The sequence below is a fragment of the Nerophis lumbriciformis genome, linkage group LG09 (genome assembly GCF_033978685.3).
Source record: "Nerophis lumbriciformis linkage group LG09, RoL_Nlum_v2.1, whole genome shotgun sequence".
Classification (NCBI taxonomy): Eukaryota; Metazoa; Chordata; class Actinopteri; order Syngnathiformes; family Syngnathidae; genus Nerophis; species Nerophis lumbriciformis.
The window spans coordinates 18,321,187-18,332,500 of NC_084556.2; the positions used below are offsets into that span (position 1 = coordinate 18,321,187).

Genomic DNA, 11,314 nt, shown 5'->3' on the forward strand with positions numbered 1-11,314 from the left:
TATACTGCTCACAACTTTCAAAATTTTCCATCCTTCCATCCATTTTCTACTGCTTGTCCCTTTCGAGGTGGCGGGGGGTGCTAGAGCCTATCTATTATTACCTTGATTAAATTATGCTTTAAATTAATTTAGTATTTTGTTGCACTAGCACTTTCGAGCATTCCCCTACAAATATATTAGTGGTATATAAGTTATTATTTAGATAAAGGCAATGATTAAGTTTGTATAGTAAAAAAATAAGCATAGTCTTTTTTTAATAGGTTTGTGATAAATGGGTCAAAGTTCTCCCTGGAGAATGTCTCTCAGGAGGAACAGTGCTGGTAGAATTTGTTACAATACGTTAATACTCTAGCATGTTTACACATGTTGCAGGGGGGAATGTTTAGAAAGAGACACACTGCGCAGGAAATAAGCGAGATTTGATATTAAAGTTGACGTGAGCAACTTTACTGGTGTGACTTTCCACACTTAAAGGTTGGGAACCCAACCGACAAGAGTGAAACCGAATTATCTAAGCAAATCTTGGGTGGGGCCACGCCATGAAACCACGCGCACGTACACACACCCACGCGCCGTGTAACAGGTGGCAACATACGGACATTTGCAGAAATTCTACAACTTTCATCGGGAACTGGAGGCGGAAATTAAGGTAAATGGCTTGTTTTTCAGTGTGCTAAATATCACATTAGTGTGTTTTGCAAGGTTAGGCGAAACAAACTGGCCTGACGTGTAATTAAAACAATCAAGTGTGTTCTCAAACACACTCAATGCAGCTGGCGACAACAAGAAGACTTCCTTTTTGGTTGTGTCTTAAACTGGACCTGATTTGGATTCAAATGATTTGTTAAATTCCGCTAAATGTTTGGGGCGTTATTCCAATCTTAACAATAATACAATTTATATATATATATGCTCAGAGAGTATGGGGTTTCGGACTGTCTGATTGTGGCGGTCCGCTCCCTGTATGATCAGTGTCAGAGCTTGGTTCGCATTGCCGGCAGTAAGTCGGACACGTTTCCGGTGAGGGTTGGACTCCGCCAAGGCTGCCCTTTGTCACCGATTCTGTTCATAACTTTTATGGACAGAATTTCTAGGCGCAGTCAAGGCGTTGAGGGGATCCGGTTTGGTGGCTGCAGGATTAGGTCTCTGCTTTTTGCAGATGATGTGGTCCTGATGGCTTCATCTGGCCAGGATCTTCAGCTCTCACTGGATCGGTTCGCAGCTGAGTGTGAAGCGACTGGGATGAGAATCAGCACCTCCAAGTCCGAGTCCATGGTTCTCGCCCGGAAAAGGGTGGAGTGCCATCTCCGGGTTGGGGAGGAGATCTTACCCCAAGTGGAGGAGTTCAAGTACCTCGGAGTCTTGTTCACGAGTGAGGGAAGAGTGGATCGTGAGATCGACAGGCGGATCGGTGCGGCGTCTTCAGTAATGCGGACGCTGTATCGATCCGTTGTGGTGAAGAAGGAGCTGAGCCGGAAGGCAAAGCTCTCAATTTACCGGTCGATCTACGTTCCCATCCTCACCTATGGTCATGAGCTTTGGGTTATGACCGAAAGGACAAGATCACGGGTACAAGCGGCCGAAATGAGTTTCCTCCGCCGGGTGGCGGGGCTCTCCCTTAGAGATAGGGTGAGAAGCTCTGTCATCCGGGGGGAGCTTAAAGTAAAGCCGCTGCTCCTCCACATCGAGAGGAGCCAGATGAGGTGGTTCGGGCATCTGGTCAGGATGCCACCCGAGCGCCTCCCTAAGGAGGTGTTTAGGGCATGTCCGACCGGTAGGAGGCCACGAGGAAGACCCAGGACACGTTGGGAAGACTATGTCTCCCGGCTGGCCTGGGAACGCCTCGGGATCCCCCGGGAGGAGCTGGACGAAGTGGCTGGGGAGAGGGAAGTCTGGGCTTCCCTGCTTAGGCTGCTGCCCCCGCGACCCGACCTCGGATAAGCGGAAGAAGATGGATGGATGGATGGATATATATATATATATATATATATATATATATATATATATATATATATATATATATATATGTATATATTAGGGATGTCCGATAATGGCATTTTGCCGATATCCGATATTCCGATATTGTCCAACTCTTATATATATATATACAGTCGTGGAATTAACACATTATTATGCCTAATTTGGACAACCAGGTATGGTGAAGATAAGGTACTTTAAAAAAATAAGATAAAATAGGCTCCAGCGCCCCCCCGCGACCCCGAAGGGATTAAGCAGTAGAAAATGGATGGATGGATGGAATTTAAAAAAAATTCTTGAATAAAAAAGAAAGTAAAACAATATAAAAACAGTTACATAGAAACTAGTAATTAATGCAAATGAGTCAAATTAACTGTTAAAGGTTAGTACTATTAGTGGACCAGCAGCACGCACAATCATGTGTGCTTACGGACTGTATCCCTTGCAGACTGTATTGATATATATTGATATATAATGTAGGAACCAGAATATTAATAACAGAAAGAAACAACCCTTTTGTGTGAATGAGTGTGAATGAGTGTAGGGGAGGGAGGTTTTTTGGGTTGGTGCACTAATTGTAAGTGTATCTTGTGTTTTTTATGTTGATTTAATTTAAAAAAAAAAAAAAAAACGATACCGATAATTTCCGATATTACATTTTAAAGCATTTATCGGCCGATAAAATCGGACATTTCTAATATATATGTATATATATACAGGGGCGCCGCTAGGAATTTTGGGCCCCATGAAAAGAATCTTTACAGGGCCCCCAACACAGTGTCATTATTTTTTCTGTATTATAATTTCATCATCATTAGGGGCCTCTCTGGGCCCCCCTCCATCATGGGCCCCTAGAATCCGTCTCCTTTACCCCCCTTTTCAGCGCCCCTGTATATGTATATATACATACATACAGTACATGCATACACACACACACACACACACACACCTACATCCACATGAGCAAAGTTTTTGGAATAAAACTTACAAAAGTTTTTAATATTTCCAACCTTGAGCTAACAAGCTGACAGCTAATATCAGGACTGCCACGTTTCAGAAAATGACAAAAGTGAGACCTCAGACTTTAGTGGCGTGATGCGGACATTGTAAGTAATTCAGGTTTATGACAACAAATTGCACTTTGAACTGTAAACACCACAGTATTTTTATATATGATCCAATCCATCCATGGTGCAAATAAACTAACACACAGGTCTTAGCACAGTACAAAACTCTAAATTAATCCAATTTAAATCCCCTACAAAGGGGACGGCGTGGCGCAGTGGAAGAGTGGCCGTGCGCGACCCGAGGGTCCCTGGTTCAATCCCCACCTAGTACCAACCTCGTCATGTCCGTTGTGTCCTGAGCAAGACACTTCACCCTTGCTCCTGATGGGTGCTGGTTAACGCCTTGCATGGCAGCTCCCTCCATCAGTGTGTGAATGTGTGTGTGAATGGGTAAATGTGGAAGTAGTGTCAAAGCGCTTTGAGTACCTTCAAGGTAGAAAAGCGCTATACAAGTACAACCCATTTATAATTTATTTATCATTTACAAAGCATGATGGGGAAAATGCAATACACTCTCCTCACTTATCAATTTTTGGCGCATTTTAGCTGCTTGATATTTCTGATTGATTACATTACCTAAAGGAGGCCGTCACGGAAGTAATATACCTTTATTATCCACTTACAATAATTACACACACACACACTAAAAGAAAAAAATATATATATTTTTTTTAATGTGTGTAATTTTTGTGTATACTGTGTGTATATATATATATATATATATATATATATATATATATATATATATATATATATATATATATATATATTGTACAGCCTTTACCTTTGGGTTGATACTGAGGGCGACTGTGTTGACTAGTTTGATGCGTGCAAATGATTGAATGTCCAATACTGTGGTTTTGTGTTTGGATCTGACAATCCGTTTATTTTAAGCTATCAAAATTAAATCAAATGTAGGCTATAGAACATAATGTATGCTGATCTTGAATGGAACATTGTCACAGCAGCGAGACCTGACCACACACGGCCCGCACGGCACGGTCGAAAACTGTGTGTGTCCTTCATGCAATCGGCCTCCAAAGTGCTCCCACCTGAACCCAATTAAATGATGTTACCATGGCAACCGCATCATAGCAACGGTCCCATCCCTGTCAACACTTCCTGGTTCTCAAGAGGAAGTGGGCGGAGCAATCTGCTGAAAAGGAAATTCAGCATGAACTGAGGCCAGCAATCAATTAGAGGATGGATGGAGAAAACAAAATAAAACAATATAAACAAATAAGGAAATTTGGCTCCAACACTCCGGCCCCCAATTGAGAAGGGCAGGATGCCATGAACAATTCAAAATAATAATAACAATGGAGCCATAAACATAAACAAATAATCATCTTTGAGGTTTTTTGTTTTTTTTTATACTTCAGCTTGTTGCAGCAAGCACAGCTTTGTAACTGGTCTGACCAGTGTGCTTGTTTTGGTTTTGACTTTAACAGAACGCACCAATCCTTTTTTTATCCGGATAAGTCTCTGTGACGGTGTGGATGTCAGGGTTCTTTGTGGTTCGTTGGGATGGATGACCCGGCACACTTTTCAGGCTCTACAGTCTTTTATTTCAGGTTTCTGTTTGTCTTTTCTCCCCCGTCTCTCGCTCAAGCGTGCTCCCTCTCCGCTCTCCCGACTCATGGCCTCGGACGCTGCTAATAAAGGAGACAGGTGATTAGATAACCCGTTTCAACTGGGAAATCCACTCACCTGTCAGCTGCTTCGTAACCGGCTCCTGCACACGCCCTTCCCGCAGGAGACGCGCCAACCACGCCCCCTCCACAGTCTCCATGACTCTTCCAAGTAACCAGGAGCCACGTGCCCTCCACAGCACAGAGTCAGCGCTTCTAAAAGTTTTTAACGATATCCTCCTGTCAGCTGATTCTGGTAATTATGTTGTCCTGGTGCTTTTAGATCTGTCTGCTGTGTTCGACACCGTCGACCACGCCACCTTAATCACTCGTCTTGAGAACTGTGTGGGCATTAAGGGCGCCGCCCTCAACTGGTTCCGGTCGTACCTAACCGACAGGAGTTTTTGTGTAAAAGTAGACAGTTTTATGTCTTCCACAGCTCCTTTACCACATGGGGTCCCCCAGGGCTCAATCCTTGCCCCAATCTTATTTGCGCTTTACCTTCTCCCCCTTGGTTCTATTTTTAGGAAGTACAGTATTGCATTTCATTTTTATGCCGATGATTGCCAGATTTATTTTCCCATGGCACAAAATAACACGGTTCAACGTCTTATTGACTGCCTGCACGACATCAAAGTCTGGCTTTCAGCTAACTTCCTGAGCCTAAATGAAGACAAAACAGAAGTTATGTTGTTCGGTCCAAGTCGCTCTCCCTCCCCCAACGTTGACCTCGGCACTCTGACCCCGTATCTCAGCGACTGTGTCACAAACCTGGGGGTAAAGTTCGACTCAGATTTTAAATTCGAAAAACAAATCAGCAGCATCGTTCAAAAAAGCTTTTATCAATTACGCCAAATAGCGAAAGTGAAACCGCTTCTATCAGGACATGATCTTGAGAAATTAATCCACGCCTTTTTCTCGACTCGTCTTGACTACTGCAATGCCCTGTATGTAGGCATTAGCCAGGCCTCCCTCGCCCGCCTGCAGCTCGTGCAGAACTCTGCTGCTCGTCTGCTAACACAGACCCGCAGACGTGAGCACATCACCCCTATTTTAGCGTCCCTTCACTGGCTCCCTGTGCGTTATCGAATCAATTTTAAACTCCTCTTATTTGTTTTTAAATGTCTAAACAACCTCGCGCCAACCTATCTCTCCGACCTCCTTCAGCCTTACTGCCTCACCCGATCCTTAAGATCAGCTGATCAGCTGCTGTTGACGGTCCCTGACACAAGGCTGAAGCTTAGAGGTGACAGAGCTTTCGCCGTTGCTGCTCCCAAGCTCTGGAATGACCTACCTCTGAGTATTAGACAAGCCTCCTCTCTTCCTGTTTTTAAATCTCTCTTAAAAACATACTTTTATTCCATGGCTTTTAACACTGAGTGATATCCATCCTGCAATGGCGCCCCATAATACACATGCTGTGAACCTGTTTTTATGTTTTTATTTATTCTATTTTATTTATTTATTTTTTATCGTGTTCTGTTTGTGTTGTGTTGTGTTTGCTTGGTACTCGTATTATCTTTTAACCTGCCCATTGTACAGCACTTTGGCTACCCCTGTGGTAAAATTTAAATGTGCTTTATAAATAAAGTTGATTGATTGATTGTCTCTGATCAGTACAATGTCATTTGGGACGAGACTTCTTCTCTGTTTGCTCCAACTCTGCCGCTCCTGTAGCAAAGGTAAGTACTCTCTTAACCAGCGTTTCCAGAATAGGTCCGAGATGTATTGAACTTGTCTCCATCTTCGTTTGAGATAGAGGTCTGATTTGTCGAATAATCCAGGTGGTAAAATTGGTGTTCCTTTCATGGTCAGAATGTGATTGGGAGTGAGGTCATCCAGATCATTGGGATCCCCAGACAACCTTGTTATGGGGCGGTCATTCAGGATGGCTTCGACTTCACTGAGCACCGTTTGAAATCCTTCGTCATTCAAGGTTTACTGTCGTAGAACTGATGTCAATTTTCGTCGGATCATTTCGATCAAGCGCTCCCATGCACCTTCATGGTGAGTGGCTGTTGGTGGGTTGAAGCTCTACTGTGTTCCTTCCTCCAGAAATACAGACTGTACTTTGCTGTGATTTAGAGCAGCGCTTTCTTCTCTCAACTCCCTTTCAGCACCAATAAATTGGTTCCATTATCAGACCTTAAATGAGAGACTGGTTCTCTTCTACAAATGCGTAGAGCATTTATACAGGAATCTGTGTCCAATGAATAGGCGACTTCTAAATGGACTGCTCTACATGCCATGCAGGTAAAGATGACCCCATATCGCTTTTTCAGTGAACAACCTCTCTTGACCTCAACCGGGCCGAAATAATCAACTCCGACGTTGGTAAATGGAGGTAGGTCGGCAGCGAACCGCTCTACAGGTAGGTCTGACATCTTCTGTTCGCCCAATTTCCCTCTATGGCGTTTACAGAAGACACAGTTTGAAATGATTTTTCTTGTGGCTGCATTAGCACTTGTGATCCAATATTTCCTTCTCAGCCTGGAAAGTACATTGTTTCTCCCACCATGGCCCAGTTGTTCGTGGATGTGTTTTAGTATCAGAGCGGAGATATGGAGATCTTTTGCGAGGATAATGGGATGTTTAGAATCCTCTGACATTGCTGCTTTACTCAATATCCCTCCTACTCTAAGCAAACCATTTTCCAGAATGGGGTCCAGCTTGTAAATAGAACTGTCTTTCTTCACGTTACTCTTCCCAGATTTTAATAAAGCAAGTTCCTGTGAGAATCTTTGCTCTTGAGTGAAGTGGATGATGGCTGTCTCAGCTCTTGAAAGATCGTCTGGTGTTAGAGTTTGGTTTCCCAGTGCAGCTTTAATACGCATCATTTCCTGATCCATTTTGTCATCACTTAGTAGTTTTCTCTTTTGACTCATGTCCAGTAGAGTCCTTCTTATTTTCAGGATCCAGGCAACTGACCTCTTCAACCGTTTCCAGTCAGAGAAGTAAGTGATCAGTTGGTGAGTAGCACTTGGAGTATCTACAATAACTACATTGGTGCTGAGCTCCTTTTTTACCTCAGGGTCCTCTGCTGCAATCCCATACTCCAAGATATCAGCTGGCCACTCTTCCTCTTGTTTCTTCAAAAACTCAGGGCCTTCTATCCATCCTTTGTGAGTCAGTAACTCGTCCACTTTAACTCCTCTTGAGGCTTTGTCTGCAGGATTTTGAGTGGTATTAATGTACCGCCATTGTGACATCAGATGTTTGAAATCTTTCATCTTTCCCAAACCTCATTTTCAGATCAAGTATGCGTTGCTTAGCAACGCACTGATTGTTGGGCAAAGACACATCATCCTTCCTTTTAAAGGGCAGTTCCAAAGTGTAGTGTCCATCTTGAAGCTTGCACAAATTAGTCATGACCTTCATGAACTTCATGTCATCTCTAGACATTTCAGAGGTCATCTTCTGATGACCTCTCGTTAAAATCATGGTCATATTGATTGTGCAGCAGCTCCTCCAGCTTTGTTATGGAGATCCTGTTGACAGTAGTAGCGGAGCAGCCAATCTTACTCCTCTTCTCACTGTAGTCAGGAAGGCCATTAATGACCCACCCCAATAGGGTCTTAACGGCATACGGTCCATTTACACGACTGTTGACCACCTCCCAGGGTTCAAGCAGTTTAGACTCATTGGTCCCAATCAATAGCTCTACATCGGCTTGAATAAGAGGAAGAGTGACACCATCCAAGTATGGCCATTTAGCCAACTCCTCTTCATTGATGAGGTTGCTTGTCGTTACGGGCATCCGTTATTGGGTGTAGACCTTGGGAACGTCGTAGAACTGTTGCCTGGTGAGGCTTGAAATCTCTTAAGTCCGTCAGCATGTAACTGGAAACTGATGTTTTTGGGCCCATGGTTAGACTTAGACTTAAACTTCCTTTTTATTGTCATTCAAATTTGAACTTTACAGCACAGATAAGAACAAAATTTTGTTACATAAGCTGGTCCCTACACACCGGAGCTCTTTTTCTTCCATTCAAGTTGGGCTTTGTCATCAAGCTTTCAGAACAAAATGTATCTGTGCTGCCCAGATCCAGGAATGCATAGCTCTGTGTGTCCTTTGCTGGACTTTATCTGTACAGGCAGAATTGACAGAATTCCATTTCCGTTACCAGCCCCCGTTCGTCCACATGTTTGCAGAGATACTTGTGCATTACTCACAGATAGTTTCCTTGCCTTATTTTGGTTTGCATTTATGTTGTTGCTTGCTCTTTCCTTCTGACCAATATAAAGCAGACTTGGATGGTTTTGCTTGCATACCTTGCAGGTCAAGCGCTTGTCACAATGCCTGCTAAGATGTCCTATATGAAGACACCCAAAACAGATTCCTTTCTGTCTTATGAAAGATATCTTCTCCCTGTGGGTCTTCTCCTCCATCTGAGGACACTAGTCAAGAGCATGATTTTTAGAGCAGCAAACACAGGCGTTTGTGGTACGAGCAGATGCACTTTGCTTTGGAGCGGGTTTAAATCTGGTTTGATCTTCCGCTTCAGGGGTTTCGATGGTAATGGTCGTGGCAAAACTGTCACCTTTTGAATTTGGGTTTACCTTGTGATTTCATTCCTTTTACAGGTTTACTTCCTGTACTCTGTGGTGCATTCTGGATGTCTCCAAAGACTGGGTCAGAGACAATTTTCATCTGTCGCTCAATGAATGCAACAATGTCTGAGAACTGAGGTCTGCGATGGTGGTTTTTCAATATGTTGCATGCAGAGACTCTTCAGCTTTCTCGCAGCCTGTACGGCAGCTTGGAGATAACAGTTTTCATGTTAGCTGGCATATTAAGTTCCTGCATATACTGCACGTTTTCCATGGCAGTGCAACATTCTCGAAAGGAAAAGTGCTCGTACATCTTCAGATTTCACCAAAGGCCAGATAAACACTTTCTCCATGTAAGCTGCTGTTATCTGGTACTGGTCACCAAAGTGTTTTTCCAACAAATACTTTGCCATCTCATAGCCTCTATCTGGGGGCATGTGTTGACAGCTACGCATCAGTTCTTTAGGTTGACCCCTAGTGTACATTTCCAGATAGTACAAACAGTCTCCTTTGTTGCTTGTGTTTTTCTCAATACATTGCACAAATGCTCTGACAAAAGTTCTGTACAGTAATGATCACCATCAAAATAGGGAATCTCCCTTGGTGGGAGTAGATGAGAGGTTTGCAACGACATTTGCAATGTTGCAATCTCATATTGCCTGTGCAATAAATCACGTACAGTAGGGTTGCCATTGGTTGGAGGGGAAATGTTAGTTTGCCTTGATTGCTGTACAGGGGGGTCCATGTGGGTTGTAGGGCTATGGTCCTGCACTGTATTCCAAGAGACCTGCTTCTGTTTTGGTAAAGAAGGTGGTGGTTGCTGTTGTACCTGAATGGGTTTAGGGTGTGAAAGCATGGACTGTTGTTCTTGCCAAAATGTGAGTGGTTGAATGGGAGATGGTGTCCTATATTGTAGTTGCCATGCTGTTATTTGTTGTTGCTCAGATGGATGGTGTATAGACTGGTGGAGGTGGTGGTGAAGCTTGACTTGACTGCTGCTGTGTTGGGGGTTGATAGTCTTTAGCCTGGGGATTGAGAGTGACTGGTGGTTCCTTGGTTCTCTTTAAGTAGGAGTTCATGCCATCAGATGCTGTATGTGAGGAAGCATGAAGGCTGGGGGCTTTTAAAACTGCTAATTTCGCATCAGCAGTTCCTTCATTGCCTTTTTCTTTCTGATTCTTTCCCTCTCCTTTTCCAATTTCTTTTTTTATCTTTTCCTCCTCCGCTTCCAATGCATGTTTTTCTTTTAGAGCTGCAGCGAGGGCAGCCCTTTTGGCCTCTGCCTGTCTGCGAGCTGAGGAGGTGCTTGATCTACTAGAACCAGACCGTGTGTGACTCCCATGTAATTTGTGACTTATAACATTAGAAATGCTGTCATTTGGATTGAATTCTTTTTCCAGATCCTCTGTATTTTCCAGGGTTGGTGTTTTTGTCCAGGTGTTAACATGCTCAATATATTCATGTACATTGATTAATTTGGCTTTGTACCATATGTCGTGTTTGATTTGGTCCTCTGTAGGTAGAATTGGTAGGAGGGATTTGTGTGCACTTGCAGTTTCCTTTTGTAACATTGAGATATTTGGTGAAATCAGATTGCAGTTCCATTGTGTCCGCTCCATTTTCCATCATCTCCATGATATGTTTCTGCATGTTGCTTGCCTTGTTTAATTTGGATCTTCTCGCCTTTGGTGTCATTTTTACTGTGCGTTTTTTAACATCCTGGGATTGTTTTTCAACATCAGATGTTTGATCTGCGTCCACCTGTTTTTCCATCTCTGCAGGCTGTCTGCTTTTCAGTCATTTCTGACAATACAGCCTGTGAGGGTTCCATATGACCTTTTAATTGTGTCACCAATTGAATGCGTTACATTTGACTCCTCCATTAACGCATGATCATGCATTATGTTTGCCATATCCAGGATCCATGATTATACACAACCCACAATTCAAAATCAGATCAAATATATGGAAACCTTGTTAATGTCAGTTAAAACACCAAACATCAAAACCGCAGTTATTCATTTGCATTTGTTCGAACCAAAACCTCACCCATGAACAGGCTTGCACAAGGAATCATAAAACACCACC

The 11,314-nt window shown here is 43.2% G+C and overlaps 1 protein-coding gene across 2 annotated transcripts in view; it reads left to right on the plus strand.

The window, feature by feature from the left end:
• Positions 1–388: 388 nt before the first annotated feature.
• tmem45b (transmembrane protein 45B) overlaps positions 389–11,314 on the plus strand; it is a 23,946-nt gene continuing 13,020 nt past the window's right edge. The window contains exons 1-2 of one of the 2 annotated variants that reach the window (XM_061962427.2): positions 7,565–7,629; positions 7,707–7,797. The gene's annotated coding sequence lies outside the window, so the exon portion shown is untranslated. Of the gene's footprint in view, positions 650–7,564; positions 7,630–7,706; positions 7,798–11,314 lie in introns of those variants that run through there. The other variant, XM_061962426.2, reaches the window with a different exon arrangement.